Source organism: Strongylocentrotus purpuratus, unplaced genomic scaffold (genome assembly GCF_000002235.5).
Source record: "Strongylocentrotus purpuratus isolate Spur 01 unplaced genomic scaffold, Spur_5.0 spur5_scaffold_3, whole genome shotgun sequence".
Taxonomy (NCBI): domain Eukaryota; kingdom Metazoa; phylum Echinodermata; class Echinoidea; order Camarodonta; family Strongylocentrotidae; genus Strongylocentrotus; species Strongylocentrotus purpuratus.
Genome location: NW_022145609.1, coordinates 36,799,152 through 36,816,530, shown reverse-complemented (window position 1 = coordinate 36,816,530; position 17,379 = coordinate 36,799,152). Strand labels below are relative to the sequence as shown.

At 36.0% G+C, this 17,379-nt stretch overlaps 1 long non-coding RNA gene across 1 annotated transcript; it reads left to right on the top strand.

Annotated features, from left to right (window-relative positions):
- The first annotated feature begins 1,253 nt into the window (after positions 1-1,253).
- Positions 1,254-5,677, top strand: LOC755419. Its single transcript, XR_143624.2, has 4 exons — positions 1,254-1,304; positions 1,983-2,188; positions 3,029-3,094; positions 5,463-5,677. It is a non-coding gene; the product is annotated as an uncharacterized LOC755419 (long non-coding RNA).
- Positions 5,678-17,379: the final 11,702 nt, after the last annotated feature.

Genomic DNA, 17,379 nt, shown 5'->3' with positions numbered 1-17,379 from the left:
AACGCCGGGGTCAATGTTCTCGTGGATGATGTCCATTGCAAGTTAAGAGTCCGTAAGTTAAAAAAGCCACAGTGCTTTTAACCGATGCTAGTTAGATTAAAAATCCTGGACAAACATTTATAAACAGTTTTAAAAAAAACACCATGTCACTTAAAATGTTTGGAAATGAAGCAAAGAAACCTTAACAAGTTGAACAAGCCCAAGTCACCAAGGCATGAAAAAAATACAACAACAACGATAAAAATTCATTAACAAAAAATAATTTGAAATTTAGCATTGAAATTAAAAATTGTGGCTGGGTTACCAAAAATACAGTATGAACAAGACCTGATTTGCTTGTAGCCTTTAATATTGTACTTTTTATTTGTTACTATTGAATATTAATTTTATCAATAATTTAAAAAAAATCATTACCACGTTCAATATCTTCCCTCTCCTCTTTAATTTTCTGAATTATAGCACTTATTGGGTGCGAGTAGGTATCGTGTTAATATCCAAATTTGTTCTGATTCCTCAAAACAATTTTTGCATTAATAGAAGTCACTTGGCATGCATCGGTTAATGCTATGTCATGCAAACCTCTGAAAAAAACTTTGCTAGTTCCTACTTTACTGGCTTTTAAGAAAGAACCGTTTCTGTTTTGGATCTGTTTAGTGATCTTGTAGATTTCAACAAAGAAATAAAGATAAACATTTTATTCCTGAAACTGGTGCTGCCTAAACTTAAAAATGGTCAAGAATTGAAGTTAGAAAGGCGATTAGTGTAGAAAAATCTGCGGAGCATTCGTCGAAGGAGCAAACGTCGTTTTACATCGAAGAAAATGTTAACTTAATAGTATAACGATGTTGATGACCTTGACTAACTCGGGGAAAATTACATGCTGATAAACTTTCTGATCCGTTGATGAATCTATGACTACTCAGCTAAGATACACACAGCCTATGACTCTCTTCTCATCATACAGTTTTATAAAGACTCATCTCTGATTAAAAGAAGCTCTCGACGCCACATGTGGCAAATGTCGCCGCATATGGCAAATGTATCGCACATTGATCTTCTGTTCCTGTCTTTCGTCATGCTATTAGAGATATTCTAATGAAAGAAAATGAAAAGAAAAACGTGAGCTTCTTTCTGCTAAATTAATTGGTTGTGACAAGTTCATCCAACGGCATAATTATTTCATTTAATGCAATATCATTAATGGCTCATCCTGGTTGAATTCCTATAAATAAAGGAAGTCTTACAGAGGACGTTATTCAGTTGCAGATCGCAGATATATTCAAGACATCCCATTCTTTTACCAGGTAAGATTTTATACAAACCATTTTTTTTTAAAAACAATGTCTAGTTGAAAAAAATCTGTGTCTATGAATCTACTTATTTATTTTGTATACGTGTGGGATGGAACACCCTATTCAGCACGAATTTTGCTTTGCCTGGGGGTTCCCTCTAAATTAAAACTCATATTACATATTTAAATTCTTTAAATGTTGTTTTTAATATATATATATATATTTTTGTTATTTTTTTATTTATTTATTTATATATTATTGTTATTATTTTTATTATTATTATTATTATTATTATTTTTTAAATATTTTTTTGGGGGGCTATTAGTGGTATAATGAGTTCTGTTGAATTTTGATTAATTACCATATTCTTGTAATGTGTATGATTCGTAGATATGTGCACCAAGGGTGCCTATATGTCGGCAGAGTTGCGCGCAATAAAAGAGTAGAATTGTCATTATTATTATTTGATATAGCATTTCATTTTTTAATCCGAGCACGATTTCTATGGGATATACAAAATGGTATCGAAGGAGCGTGAGAGTCGATTGCTCTATATTCTTTTGAAGAATAATTTTACACTGACAAAGTTAGGGGAACCAGAATTGGATATATGTGAAACGCTTCATTTCTTCTCGGTTTTTCATATGGACCATTTGTAACAGCAATTTCAATCTCGTGTTCGCACTACAGATTATCGGAAACCAACCTAACAACCAAAATGTCCAAGGCTCTGTTCTTCGTCCTCGCTTGTGCCCTCATCGTCGCCGCCCTTGCTGAATTTGAAAACGACGATGAGACCGCTGCTGATGTCGAGTTCATGAAGAGGGACGCTGACATGTTGGAGTACTTCGAGACTGAGAAGAGGGGACTGGGAAGGAACATGAAGAAGTACAAGTGTAAGTATATATACGTTTAACCATTACAAAAGAACTTGTATCAACTAATATCGTCACCCAAGACAATTCTGTTGGTGTAACTTGATTTCTTATCTTTTTCTAAACAAAATTTGATTCTGCACAGTGTGCATCATCATTCCCAAAATATATTTGGGCATGTTTTTATTTTGAATATTGTGAGAAGAAGAGGAATATGTAGGCCTCAATGACATTTAAAGAACAAAAACAACATTTAAGCATAGCTTACTCTGAATACTTTACAGAATATATATATATTATGGCCCATAAAATCTAGTAATTTTTTTTCACTATTTTCATTAAAAAGTTGTGACAGTATTTTTTTAAAAACTTTTGATAGATAATTAAAGCTTCCATGTTCTAAGAATGTATTGATCTATGTAAATACACCCTGTAGTCACATAGAATTAAAAGTCAAGTTCTGAGAAGATATAAACTTTATCTATAAGGATTAAACCAAATTGCCATCACCATTTTATGAAATGAGATAAGAAGTATTCTTCCAAATTTAAGGCAACAATATAGTTATGATTTTCGATTGTTATACATGTAACATATATCTAAAGCACAGCGGTTAGGATTAAAGGAAACACGGATATATCCCAAACCTGTATTTACTGGTAATTGTTCACAGGGAGCTAAATCATTCCGAGGGATGAATCAAATGTACACAATCTGTACTGAAGCCACTGGATAACCACAGGCCAGAAGATTCTAAACTGACATCTTTACTTCATTGCTTTTGCATGAACTAATCATGCAGGTATCACTGTAAGAATTTCTATGGTTTTGAACGTATCTTTTTCTTGTTTTCACTTTTAGCCTGTCAGTATTACGGCATGGACTGCTGGTGCAGCAGGCGTACCCAGAAAATTGTCTTCTGCAGCGGTAAGATCTGATGGAATATGCTCATTTTGTCTTCCTAATGTCTTAAGCCTCGGTCACAAATGCCAATAGGGACTTTTAGATTGAGTGGACGAGAACACGACGAACGCCGACTGATCATGCGTGTCAACGTACCCAACTGCTCATGTTAACTACAATTATAAATCTTTTAGATTGCACTCGACGATATACATGCATGCAAGAAGTAACACTATGAATATGACGGACAAAGAATGAGGACAAAATATACAGTTCCTCATTCTACCCTCAACAATTGCTGTGGTAGAACATCCCTTCACTGCTCTTAAGTAAAATGTGTAGAACAGGTGAATATGCATGTGACACCTGTTCTACACATTTTACATAATAGCAGGGAAGGGATGTTCCTTTGTCTATACCTGAGGAACTGTATATTTCATGCGCACGCGGCATATACTAGTAACGTACTAGATTTAGGAAAATCAAGGTTGACGCATTCTCGATCGCCGACTGAGACGACGTGACGCATGCGCAGTGCCTTAAAATGACGTCACACGTTGCAGTCAAAGCTGTCGACGTGCAAATCTAAAATTCCCTATTACGAACTGCTACGAACGCCGTCCGAACGATTTAAAGCTTCTATGTTCTAAGTATTTAATTCGGGAAGACAATGGAAAAATAGGGAGATTCGTACGAACTAATCGTTCGTACGAACCTTTGTGACCGTAGCTTTAGATGCTTACCTTTTCCCACTTAATTTTTTTTCGTAATTTCTATACAAATATACTCAACATACCCATGCAATAAAAACAAATCCGGAAACAAAAGCAGAGCAAAATTGAATGCAGAAATAATATAATAATAAATACAATACATTTATTCGAACAGTATAAAGGAACGGGTGTTCTGACCGACGTTAAATTATGCTAGTCCTGTTAGGCACATTTGGAGTATAATTTGGTGTTTAGAAAGATGTATTAAAATGACGTGAAATATCTAGGGTTTATCACATTTTTGCTCTGTGATAAAAGAATGGTAGGTTGAATAAAGGTTTTTTTTTCAAAGCCAAACATTTAAACATCCGAATAAAGCCATGCTATAGTAGTTACCTTTGAGAGTAGGCGTATACACCCGCCATCTTACAAAATTGCATTTTCTGAAATAATTTTTGTTTGGATTTCCGGAAATCGATATACAGTGTGAGTCAAAAAAAAGTTTACACCTAGAAAATTGCTAATTATTTAAAAAATCATCCATGAAAAGTAAGTTAGTATACACCTTATGAAAGAGCATTTAATCCCAAATCATTTGGTACCATTTTTGTGTGGTATGTGTTCACGCTTGTATGAACAGGCGGCATTGTTTGCGAGGGTGCAAAAATCGACTTGCGCCTAAGTTGCTTATGTGATGTTTGAATAAAACAATCGGGATTGGGGTATTAATTCGGTCTTTGCAGATCTAAATAACATCCCTAACAAAATTAATCATGCCACACATATCAAATATCGAATATCAAATATCAACGAACATTTGTACGCGTGTGTGTGTGGGTGTGTGTGTGTGACTTTGCCCTTTGCAAAAAGCATATGTGCGCATGTAAAAATGACGCCTGGCTGGAATGCTCCCCAGGGAGTGGAGAATGTGCATACATTGTGTGCGGGTAAGCCTGAATCCAATGACCGGGGTAATAATATACTTATCTGTAAAGCGCTTTTAGAGGGCCTCCGGTCCTGAAAAGCGCTATATAAGAACGAGCTATTATTATTATTATTATATGCAATGCATTTCATTTGATACATTCAGTTCATTCTCTCACTCCGCTGATCCCAACATTACTGTAGGCATCACTTAGGCGCAAGTCGATTTTTGCACTCTCGCAAACAATGCCTCCTGTTCATCCAAGCGTGAACACATACCACACAAAAATGATACCAAATGATCTGGGATAAAACACTCTTTCATAAGATGTATAATAATGTACTGTTCAAAGATGGTTTTAAAACTAACTAGCAATTTTCTAGGTGTAAACTTTTTTTTTTACTCACACGGTATTGATAAAATAATTATTTGTATTTTGGTGAATTGTCTTCAAATTTCAAATCATGTGTTTTAAATTTCAAATACGATGTTTCTGACTTTTCTAGAAAAAGTAAACTAGTAGATGTAATTCAATTTGAGGGTAAACATGTGGTAAAAATAACACTCTGTAGAGATTTTAGCAAAAATGATTTTCATATAATGCAATCGAATGGAAATGGGTTAATCTGATTTATAATAAAGATGCCATGTGCCCCTTTTATGGTTTTTGACTAAAAACACGATTTTACGTTACGATTTATCTGATATCACGGACTTTGAAAGTATATCAATTTTTTTTCCTTCTCTTTAACAGGTGCCGGAAACGGAGATAACATGTAAACCCATACTCTCTCTGGCTGCATCCGTTGACCAATCCTAGATCAGAACAGAATGACATATGGACAGTCTCGACCAATGATATTCCCCTCTAAGATTATTATGATCGTCATAATATTTCCATTGCCATCAAGTTGAACTCAGAGGGCTTCCAACACTCAGTGATATTGTAATAAAGATGTTTTAAACAAACTATCATATTGTATTTGATGTCTTTAATGACGGTGCTTGTAATGTGCAGTCAGATAACACTTTGGAAAACGGCTAACAGGCAAATACTTTGAAAATATCGAATAACGCACAGTAAATATAATGCGTTCATTTTTTCAGTGGGTGGCAGCTTGTACGAAATGAATAGAAACATGTTCCAAAGTCAACCTGCTGTCAATATATATATATATATATATATATATATTTATATTTAAATTAATTTTTAATGTTAGTCTTTCTTAGATCACATGACCAATCCTTCAGGGATTTTGAAGATAATTGAAACCTGCAGCAGTATTTTAAAATACGGATATATATATATATATATATATATATATATATATATTTATCGATAGCATTTTGTAAACACTGCCTCTCATTGAACGTTTGGGACTCTATATTCACCACTGTAACTTATTCGCTGTTTCCAAATTATTTGCCTGTACTTGGGGTTCCGAAGTTGTGTATTGGTGAAGTTACCAAGCGATTAATGGATGACTTCATGAGTAATAGAACATACGTTATTTCAAAAATTAAACAGATACATGGAAAGTTAATTAGTTATATAAAGATGAACATTAAGGCATATATTTCACAAATAGTAATATTAAAATTACTGTGAGAGAAAAATTGAGAGAGAGAAAGGGAGAGAGAAAAAAAGAGAGAAAAAGAGAGAGAGAGAGAGAGAGAAAGAGAAAGATAGGGAATGAGGGGGGGGGGGGGGGGGACTGCCGGACTTAGAAGACATAACATGGAGCAAATATTGAACAAAGTGACAAATGGACAAAATCGTAAAAAAGGGATTTGGGAATCGTTCTAGGAACAACCAAAAAAGTGCTTTGCTTAATACAAGTGAAAGTCTAGTATTTCAAAAATGTTCTTTTTGGCAGTTATTATTATATTTGCCTTTCCTGCCTTAATATATCCCCCCTTAACACTTATTTCCTCTACGCCCCTCTCTATCCCTCCTCTCTCTCTCCCCCCTCTTTCTCTCCCCATCTCCTCTCTTTTTCTCCCCCTCTCTCTCTCCGATTCTATTTCTCTCCCATCTCCTCCCCTTCCTCCCTTACTCTCTCTCTCTCTATTTCGCTTCCTTCGCCTCTCCCTGTTTCTCTGATAATTCAAAAATGGTTGGAAGAATTTACTGTTAATCATTGTTAGAGGGTGTTGTACAGTGACGCCTTCAAAGAAAACCATAGATATCTTTGTGGTTTGAGATTTTTTTTCAGGATTTCTTTGCATGTCAGAGGGTTAGTACAGTAGAAGGAATATAATAAATAACATATTAAACAAAAATTAAGCAATTTTTTCATCAACCTTCAACAATTTTACCGAGTCACTTTAAGCCTAAGTCACACTAAAGGGTCGCTGACCAACAACAACCTCACAGACCTGCAACCAACGAAAACCACTGTTGACGGAACCCCCGAAATCTGAAGAAAATTTTAGTGGCGTCTATCTGTCGCATAGTACAGGTTGCCTATAGGTTGCAGAATGGTTGTAAATACATCCACAAGATGGAAGATCGTTTGGCAACCATCGAGGGAAGGTGGGTAAACGGTCGCCGACTTGGTGCCGACTAGTTTACAGACTTTCCAACGTTGTGTGTTCGACTATGTGCCTTTATGCTGATTGTCTATATGCGACTTTCAGGTGGTCCTGTATTTTGTAAATAAACGGCGATCGTTTGGCATTTGGTCGGCAACCGGTGTTCTATATTGTTGCTGACCGGTCGTCTGCAGATTATCTGGCACAGGTAACTGATCAAAATAAATACTCATTTATCCCGCACGCAACAACAGAAGAAAGGTTGGCGACAGGTTGCCTACCTTTTGACAATCGATTAAAAATCAGAAAACTCGTACCAATCATTTCGGCTGACAAACAGGGGCAAATTTGTTTCGATGCAACATCGACACCCTTCATCTAGTTGCCAACCAATGATAACCTTTAAAATACTCTAAACAAACTTTCTGAAACAGCTGACAACCAACTGGTTGTTGCTTAACATATATCCCCCATCTCTCTCTCTCTCTCTCTCTCTCTCTCTCTCACACACACACACACATGCGCACATATGTTCTCTTAAACAATGTCTCCTGTTCATCCAAGCGTTAACACACCACACACAAATTATACCAAATGATTTGGGATAAAACACTCTTTCATTATTAGATATATAATAGCTTACTGTTCATAGATAATTTTTAAAATAATTAGCAATTTTGTGTAGGTGTAAACTTGTTTTCGACTCACATTGTACATGCGGGTCGTGAGTGGTTGTGGGGAGGAATAGGCATGTGTATGCGCGCGTATGTGTGTGTGTGTGTGTCAGAGAGAGAAGGTGAAGTGAGAACGTCGGGTTAAGAGAGAAGGAGAGAAAAAAATAGAGAAAAAGATAGAGAAAAAGTAAAGTCTTTTAAACCTAAACATGCCAATTCATCCGGCACACGGATTTTTATGTATACGTTTGAAGGCTCTGAAAAATAATCCCCCTTTATGTTTAGCCCTTGTAAATGTCATATCCTACAAGACCTATGAAAATGATGTCCTGCAAGCAATGGCTAAAATTTAACTGTTTGAGAAAATTACAGTTTCCCTTTAACATGGACTTTTGGCTTCTACTCGCGTGCGGCGGAGAATACAAAATTGCAGATGGACAACCAGATAGAAGTGTAAAGTGGCACATCTTGAGCTGAAGGAGACAAGAATGTTAATATGTGCAGAGACAGCACCAAGAGTTTTATATAGGCACAATTTTACCGAAGCATCGTGCTCAATATCACATTCTGAAAACCCCAGGTATGAATTTGGATCAGAGAAAGAAAAAAACTCTCAAACTAAACAGTCTTTACTTTTATCATGAAAGTAAATTCCTTCGAAAAGACAACTGAGATATTTGGGAAAGTCGATTTTTTCCCCCTTTTTTTTTTGGGGGGGGGGGAGACCTCGGTTTATTTGGCCTTGGAAACGACTTGAGAAAGTGTTATCGAATACCACAATAATGTGACAAATCATAATTTAGACTGGGAATAGTCTGATAGTCAGATAGATTTTACGATCCTCATTAACGAACTTGGGTTAACGTTTCGTGAAAATGTCTTCAATCCAAATTAAGCACGGTCCAACTCTAGCACTCCCACTGGTTCTATTTTCCCTTTCTTCCTTTGATTTAAGTTTTATTTGTTTTAACTTCTTCAAAAGATAATTTAGCAAAAACATTGGGCATTAAATGCAAGGCACCAATTCACAACGAGTGAGCTAAATCATTTAAATATCACGGTAACAAACTGAATAGAACATGTCAATGTCCGATCTCGCTGTTTCAATATCCTTTGCTTCATTTGCTTCATGCGCTACAAGTGTTTACCCTACCGGTCCCAATTGTTAATGTAAATATCATATTCTCTCGATATACAGCGACTAAGTATACTTATTCATACACTATTTTGACAAACAAAATGTAACATCACGACTCTCTTTCTGCTCGAATGCAAATATTCTCTTCTCTAGTTAATTCAAATAAGGGATAACACGATCCTTCTTTAATTCAAACGCATGATATTTTCAAATAAAGCGAGTGAGTTTATTTAGTGAAATATGACTGATTTTTTATATCAATGTAATAATTTTTAAAATGTAATCATTCACATACTATTTGAACTAAATTGAACTTGACAATATTCGATCATTTTTTATTCAAATATCCTGTACTTCACTCGTTTTTAAAAAGTTTTTACACAAGCGCGTAGCCAGGATTTCATTTTAGGGGGGGGGGCGGTAGTAAGCACGCGAAGCGTGCGAATCACTTAAAAACGCGCATAGCACGCTCCCTAGGGGGTGGGTGCAGGGAGGGGGGAAGAAGCGCGGAAGCTTTGAAAGAAGACGATTCGTTGTACCTTTCTCGACTCATAATCCTTGTCTGAATTCAGTCCGCCCCTCCTGCGCATAGCGCGGAAGCTTTGAAGTTTCATTAAATTATTAGAGAAAGAAGGCGATTCGTTGTACCGTTATCGACTCCTTTTCCCTAAATCTTCCTACGTCCTCTTACTTTTTTCTTCTCTTTCTCTCTCTTTTTTTTTTGGGGGGGGGGCAGGCGTTTTTTTTTTTGGGGGGGGGGGTGGGCGACCGCCCCCACCGCCCCGCCCCCTGGCTACGCGCCTGCTTTTACACACGTGCATGTGCATCAATCAAATCGGAATAACTAGGCTACGTAATTGACGTGGAGGGATAGGGACCTTTAGAATTGCACGTCGAGATAGTGAACTGCTACATGTGACGTCCTTTTAAGGCACTGGCAGTGCCTTATAAGGACGTCAAAATGCTTTAAAAGGACGTCACACTTATCAGTCCACTGTGTCGACGTGCAAATCTAAAAGTCCCTATATTACTTTAGCTTCAACATCTCGACGACTCCGTCCTTTGCGCCAACTCTTATCTTGAATACGCTTTCTACCACACCTTTTCAACAGATTAAAGATAAACTTTAGTACTGGTAATGCGATTGCATTGTGAAAGAAAAGGTGTGGAAAGGATCAGAAACAGTTGATCATGTAGCATGTAAGTATTGGTGTGCACTGCAAGGTTCTGGAGTCATCAATATCATAATAAATTTGACCGAGTCTTGGTAAAGTAACAAGCACTCACATAGAAAGCTATATATGGGACAACACACACGGTGTCGGGGCTAGTACTACCTTGATTTCCTTGTCTTTCTATGCTCATTACTTAGCCAGTATACATTTTCTTCCAAAATTGTTTGGCACATGTCATTTATTTGTAATCTTGAACATTCAGTGTAAGTTTCGTTTGATTCTGTGAGAATTATTATTTTTTTTTTACCAGTACTGGAGTTTATCTTTAAGCAAACATCTGTATTGACCCATAATACTATGCTTCTTTAGAGCGTACGTCAAAACTCTCATTTAATGTATGACTTAATTTTGTTATGAAAAACAGCCAAGATCGCATATAAACGAGCTTCATTCGTTTTCTTCTAAGACTGTTAGGAAGTTAGAAATGACGATCTCATGTTCATTCATTTGCGCAGCAATGCTGCTTTGTCTTTATAGACACAGAGTAAAGGCGTCTTCATTTAATGGAAATGGGACTGCTTTGTCTTTATAGACACAGAGTAAAGGCGTCTTCATTTAATGGAAATGGGACTGTTGATAAGTTTTTATCTCCGAATTTTAACTGTGTTGGCCGAAATGTGTATAATAAAAAAAATGAAAGCTCGTGATCCTTATCATTTGGTACTAGATATACAGGAAGGCTTGTCAATGGCTACTATCTTGGCTTGTTTCATCAACGTCTTTTCATTTCCTGCTGCAGAAATGAATGTCTGTCTTGTTGACCGTTAGGACAATGACCGGGTCTCTGAAGGATTCGTTCTTGTCTACATCAACGGAACCTGGGGGCATATACTTCGCAACACAGAGGTAGAAAATAGAGATCCAGAAAAAACAATACAGTGGCAACTGGGCATGGGGGTATAGTTTTCATAATGTCTTTTTTAACAACTGGATGATAACGGCGCCCTACAAAATATTTTGTAAGTTGAGGATATTAGAATTATACAAAATCAATGAAATGAAATTTGTCGGATTATGGGCCGAAATACTTCTCTATTTTACCGGGATATATTTAAAACGGCAACTAAAGGAAAATCAATTGCATATCCTGGCAACACGGTACAATGTTTTAGGCGTGTATATAAGCAAGGCAATTGATACATGTAATTAAAATACCGGGAATGGCATATGTATTAGTCTGCATAAGGAATGGTGGCATATCCATCATAATTAACGACGTCATTTGTTTGCTGTAATATCGCATAAGATTTTCTTTAAAATTCCTCCTGTGCTATGGACACTGATTTTTTCTATTAAATATAAGAAATTTCAGCAAAAAAGAATATCAAAACTTGATATCACTGATATTCATGTCTGCATTGCCAACATATACATGTATTATAGTAGCTATCTGCTAAATTGTTCTGCTATAACTAGTCCATGAATGGCTACTCGGTAATAATTCAGAAGTAATCGTCTGGTTTGGGGAATACAAACTGACATTAATTTTGTCAACCTTCCCCATATACATGTCGAGTCTCAGTGGTACAGCTGTCGATATAAGAGACTGAAGCTTTCGTGAATGTTTCAATACAATGTGTGTAACTAATAAAGAAATGATTAAGCAAGGTGCGTTTTCATGAAGGGTCTCTTCTTGTTCTTGAGTTGTTGTTGCAAAGTGTTATCTTTAAATGCCATCAAGACTCATACATCTCTAAGGTTCACCTAAAGTACGGAGTAATATCATGTGACAACATAATTTGCCTTTCATGTCCGCCTGTAACTATATGTCCTAGTCGTTATGGACTAAGTATGTGTGGTTGTGGGCAGGGATAGACATGTAAGTGTGTTAGCGTGTGTGTGTGTGTTTAGTGTGTGCAGTGGTGTGGTGGTTATTTGGGTGTTTTGTCGACAATTACACCGAGTTTTGTCTGAATACCAGATATCAATGTAGGAAACATAAAAAATAAGCAACAGCAACAAAGAAAAGTTCTGATACAAAATAAAGTAAATATTGTATCTCCAATGTATTTACTTGATTCCCACTATTCTAATCATAACAGTCAAAGGTATTAACCAGACTTCATCACTTAAGCGAAAGTGGGATTTCAACATGTATTATGCTTTTAGCTGCAGTAAACCATAACCAGTATTATAAAAAAGCTTTTTATTTGTCTCCCCCATGTATTTCATTTTTCTTTTTAGGTCAAAGTGCTTTCAATTTCATATACTTTTCATATCAACATGATAAGTGAAATAACTTAATGCCTTAAGTTTTGAGGACAAATATTTTATCACATTATTTCCCACTCTTTCCAGCGACGATGTTAATGTAAACGGAGATTGGAGAGAACTGGATGAAAATTTAAGTTTTAATCACGTACCGTTACGATCAGAAAATCTATCTTGTATGAGATTGATTTAATAATAATAATAATAATAACTTTTATTTACCCAGGGTAGCCACTTAAGTTATGAAACTGTTCTTCCAGCGAGCCCTGCACAACATAATATGTTATTACTACCCTTCTCCAATCTAATATGCTGAGCGCCTAGCTAGAAGGCAGAAGGTCCCATTGTTATAAGTCTTTGATATGACTCGGCCGGGGTTCGAACCCCCGACCTCCCGTTCATGAGGCGGGCGCTCTAACGACTGAGCCACCATGCCCGGTGACGACCATAACCCCCATAACCCCCAATGTCTGTATGTTTCTATGTATTATGTATGATTTATAATATGGACAATCTCTGCGTATTATCTTTTTATGTATTATAGAAAAAAAATAGGCATGGTTTCGACGATTCTTTAAAAAATATATGATATCAAATCACTTGTTTGATGAAAGTCAAAATGGAATGATTTGCTTCTGCAGTTGGAAATCATAAACTTGGTTTCAAGACATATTATAAGCAAAGCTGTAAGTTTGAACAAAGCATGGATGTAAATAAATACCATTACGTAATAAACGTTTCCTAAATAATAATAAAATGGAGCAAGTTGTCAAAATGTTATTGGCATGTTGGTAGATCTATGTTGACGTCATATTGTAAGGGGAATTACATTTATATACTTTTATATGAAAATCTTCAATTGATCTAATAATATCATGTTTATATACTGTAAAAATGTTGGGTGAAAATGTCACAACACGAGGGTAATTTTGTATCCGTTCTGATTTTGAAAAATGCTATGTGTCCCAGTCACGATCACCTTTAATCATGTTAAGCAACATCACCATAGATGGGTCTATAATTGCCTGAGAATCTATTGGACACATAATTACTTTGATGTTCACACCTTTTCACCCAAGCACCTTTTATAGTGGACACCTATCAACATCTATTAAAAACATATCTTTCCGTCCGAGCTGTATTTCAATGGACGTATTTTGTGTCCGTGAGTTCTTCTTAACCTCGCCATTTTCACCCTTTTGTTATATTCTGCTTGTATTTGTTAGATTCATTTTCTTCCTCCGTTTGTGTACTTTTGTTTAAATACATGCACGCACATGCCCCCTTTCTCCCTTTCTATTCCAAAAAAACATTAATTTATTTACTTTACCAATATCCCTTTTGCTAGACTATTCTAATTTTAACCCCATTCTCATTTTGTGTTTTACATCATCTTCAAGTTTCCCTTTGTATCGATCATTTCACAAACTGCTAGACAAATTGCTACTTTGCCAGGATACTGCCAAAGAGAAAGTACATGTATAAATTACACAATTGTTCAATCGTGATAAAATTAAGTCTGATATAATTTATCACTTGAACCATTATTTGTTACTCTTTGAAACCCAACAATGCAAAATAATTATCTACAAGGGTACTGAAAGAAAGAAATAATTTTGCTTTCTTACGATCTTGTACAATTTTAAGGTTCTCAAGTGGTTAAGAAGATTGCCCTTTCGCGTGATTTATATTAACTTTCACATGTCCAATTCGCGCGCCCTCAGCAGTTTTGTTCATTTCTACTTCCCACCAAATATCCCCTCCCCCAATCGCCCAATCTTCCATTATCTTTTTTTTTCGCGAATCATCTCTTCCGATTTGTATGCATATAGTGTAGTAGGTCCATGATAAAACCCAGTACTCTTCTTAACCAAACAAATTCAAGGAACACTTTAATGGAGTGAAGTATGCACATAATGATGCATACAAGCGCAACTCGAAAATTGTATTTGAGTGTTTAGAGACAATTTCCTGGCGCTGGCATTTCAAATTATATATTGAAATACATACAAAGCTAAAGTGCTTTTTAAACCACCCCAAATTGACGATGTTTCTTGAAATCGTGATATATTATGTGTACACTAATTTCCTGTTTGTTAAGAGGGAAAGGCAAGAAGTGGTGATAACATATTTTTCTTTCAAAATATTTCCTTCTCTTTCGTTTTCTCACGACGATATACAGTATGCGAAGAGTCGAGTCAAACGATGTAATAGACATGTATTTTTTTGATGAATTGCTAACAGATTTTCGCTAGTTTATTATTTTTCTTTCTTTCTTATTGGCCTGGTGCACTTAAACTTAATGTACAAAACATTTGCATCGCATAAAAAATAGGTAAAGAAATCTATCACTCGACTGCATGCCTGGGTGCTATGTCAGTCAATCAGGTATGCAAGTCAGGCAGACATCAAACAAAAGCTACAAAGTCACTTCATTACAATATTATTAATAATGCAGAAATATTTTCCAGAAATATTTTCAGCAAAGAAAGCGTTTCCTTTATTTCAATCAACTCTTGCGGAATAAAGCTAGAAACTTTGATATTGGTCGTGCTGGTAGGGTCAGTTATCCATATATAGGTACAAATTTTGCCTCCACCTATTCTGAAGTGTAGTAGCTTTGAAGTGTTATGTCAACATCAGCATATAAACTGTTCAACTGCGTGAATTATTACATAACAATATGCAATAATGAAGTAATCAGTTTGGCTATAGCTGAAGTATATTATCAAAAGTTTTGCACTGAATTTGTTTTGTTGGAACTGGTATGAATTCCTACAAGAGTTTGACTAAGATAATGTGAAGAAAGTAATTGCGAAAACGTACTGATTTATTGCTTAATGGAGTGAAATGAGTGAGTGGGTGGGTGGGTAGGTGGGTGATTGAGGAGTGTGCGGATGGACACATGATTGACATTTTAAGCGCATGAGTAACTGGTGGGTTGATATCACTCGTTAACAATACTGTAAGATGATGTATCACACAATAACCTTTTTTTTTTATCAATTCAGACTCAAGACCGCGAAAAGATATCAGCAAATGGACGCAGTATAAATTCAAATTCATTTTCTTTGAGAGATCTAATTGATAAGCATGCATCAATTTCCTTGCTCACGAAATTGGTTCAATCATTGATCAACGATATTTCTCTTCCACCTGAAACAACCTCGATTTAGCGCATAGCTTTCTTGAATACCGTCGCCGTTTACGTCGCCCCCTTTTCGCATTTTATTACAATATCTTTCATTCATTTTGTTTTGTTCCGCTTCTTGCTTCAAAACGAGTGTTTTTCCGAATCATTAATGGTTTTTCGGCCATGGGTATGAATATTGGTGTTGTTACGCGAAGGATTTCAGCAATAGCAAACTGAATGGAAATGGCAAATGCCAGAAATGTCGTCTCTTCGTAATTTGTAAAGCACTCAACCCTTATCTTTCTCGCTATCTAACATTCGGGCATTTGTCTATCTCTCTCCCTCTCTGTCTCTATCTCTCTCTCTCTCTCTCTCTCTCTCTCTATGTCTCTCTCTCTCTCTCTCTTTGTCTCTCTCTCTCTCTCTCTCTCTCTATATATATATATCTCTGTCTCTTTGTCTCTCTGTCTCTCTCTCTCTCTCACACACTCTTACACACAATTTTTATCTCTCAGAATCTTGACTGAAATCTCGTTTGTCACAATTTCTTCCACATCACTCTATTCAACGATGTTTCTCTTCCACCTGAAACAACCTCTATTTAGCACACATCTTTTTAGAGTACCGTCGCCATTTACATCGTCCCCTTTTTTCAGCTTCATTACGACATCCCTTTTTTATTTTTTGTTTCGTTTCGCTTCTTTCTTCAAAACGAGTGTTTTCCCGAATCCTTAATGGTTTTTTCGGCCATGGGTATGAACATCGGTAATTGTCACGCGATGGATTTCAGCGATAGCGAACTAAAGAGAAACTGTCGTCTCCTCTTTGTTTGTAATGCACTCAACCCTTATCTTTCTCGATATCTAAAATTTGGGCATTTCTTCATCCCTATCACTATCTCTATCTCTCTCTCTCTCCCTCTCTTTCTCTTTCACATACACATACACAATATTGTCTCTCAAAATCTTAACTGAACTCTCATTTGTCACATTTTCTTCCCCATCGCTTTTTTCATATGTATAGATATAATAATTGTTCCAAAGTAAGGGTCGTCATTTATCGTAAAATATTTAAAGACTCTAAAAGGTATGGATACTTCAGAAAAGCAATTTTTTTTTCTTGAAAAATGTAATGATTCTGAGTTGAATTTAAAAAGCTATAGTTGGTTTACAGCTTTACAGGAACCTATCATCATCACTCAGAGAAAAATAGACAAAATTGAACCTGGTATCAATATATCTATCAAGTACAGTTGTGGTGATTTGTCAGAAGTTTTGTATGGAGGTCAATTTGTCATCACATTGCCATCTAGTAAGATCAATCAAATATAGACTGACGTACAGAAAAGAGGAAGCAGAAAACGTGTAGCCATATTTCTCTGAGCATTATAATTATATTTAATTTTGTATTTACATTAAGAATATAATTGACACATTGGATCCTGTAAATTGGAGCGAATATCTTCTTCGACTTTGCCGTTGCAAATAAGTTTGGTTGTTGTGGTGTAGCATCTATATATACATGTACATCGTACTTGGTTTCCGTTAAACCTCATACTGAATGTGGGCTCGTCAAGATCTCTCTGTTAGCTTGAGCTCCCGATACTTGATAAAATAAGCGATGGCCATGGATTTCCGCAAAACAGTCTCGGTTCGTTTGATTTATACAGTTATTGTATTTTTAACTTTCGGAAAATCATCGGCTACCTTTCCATCTGATCGAAATACCACCGCTGGTAAGTTTGT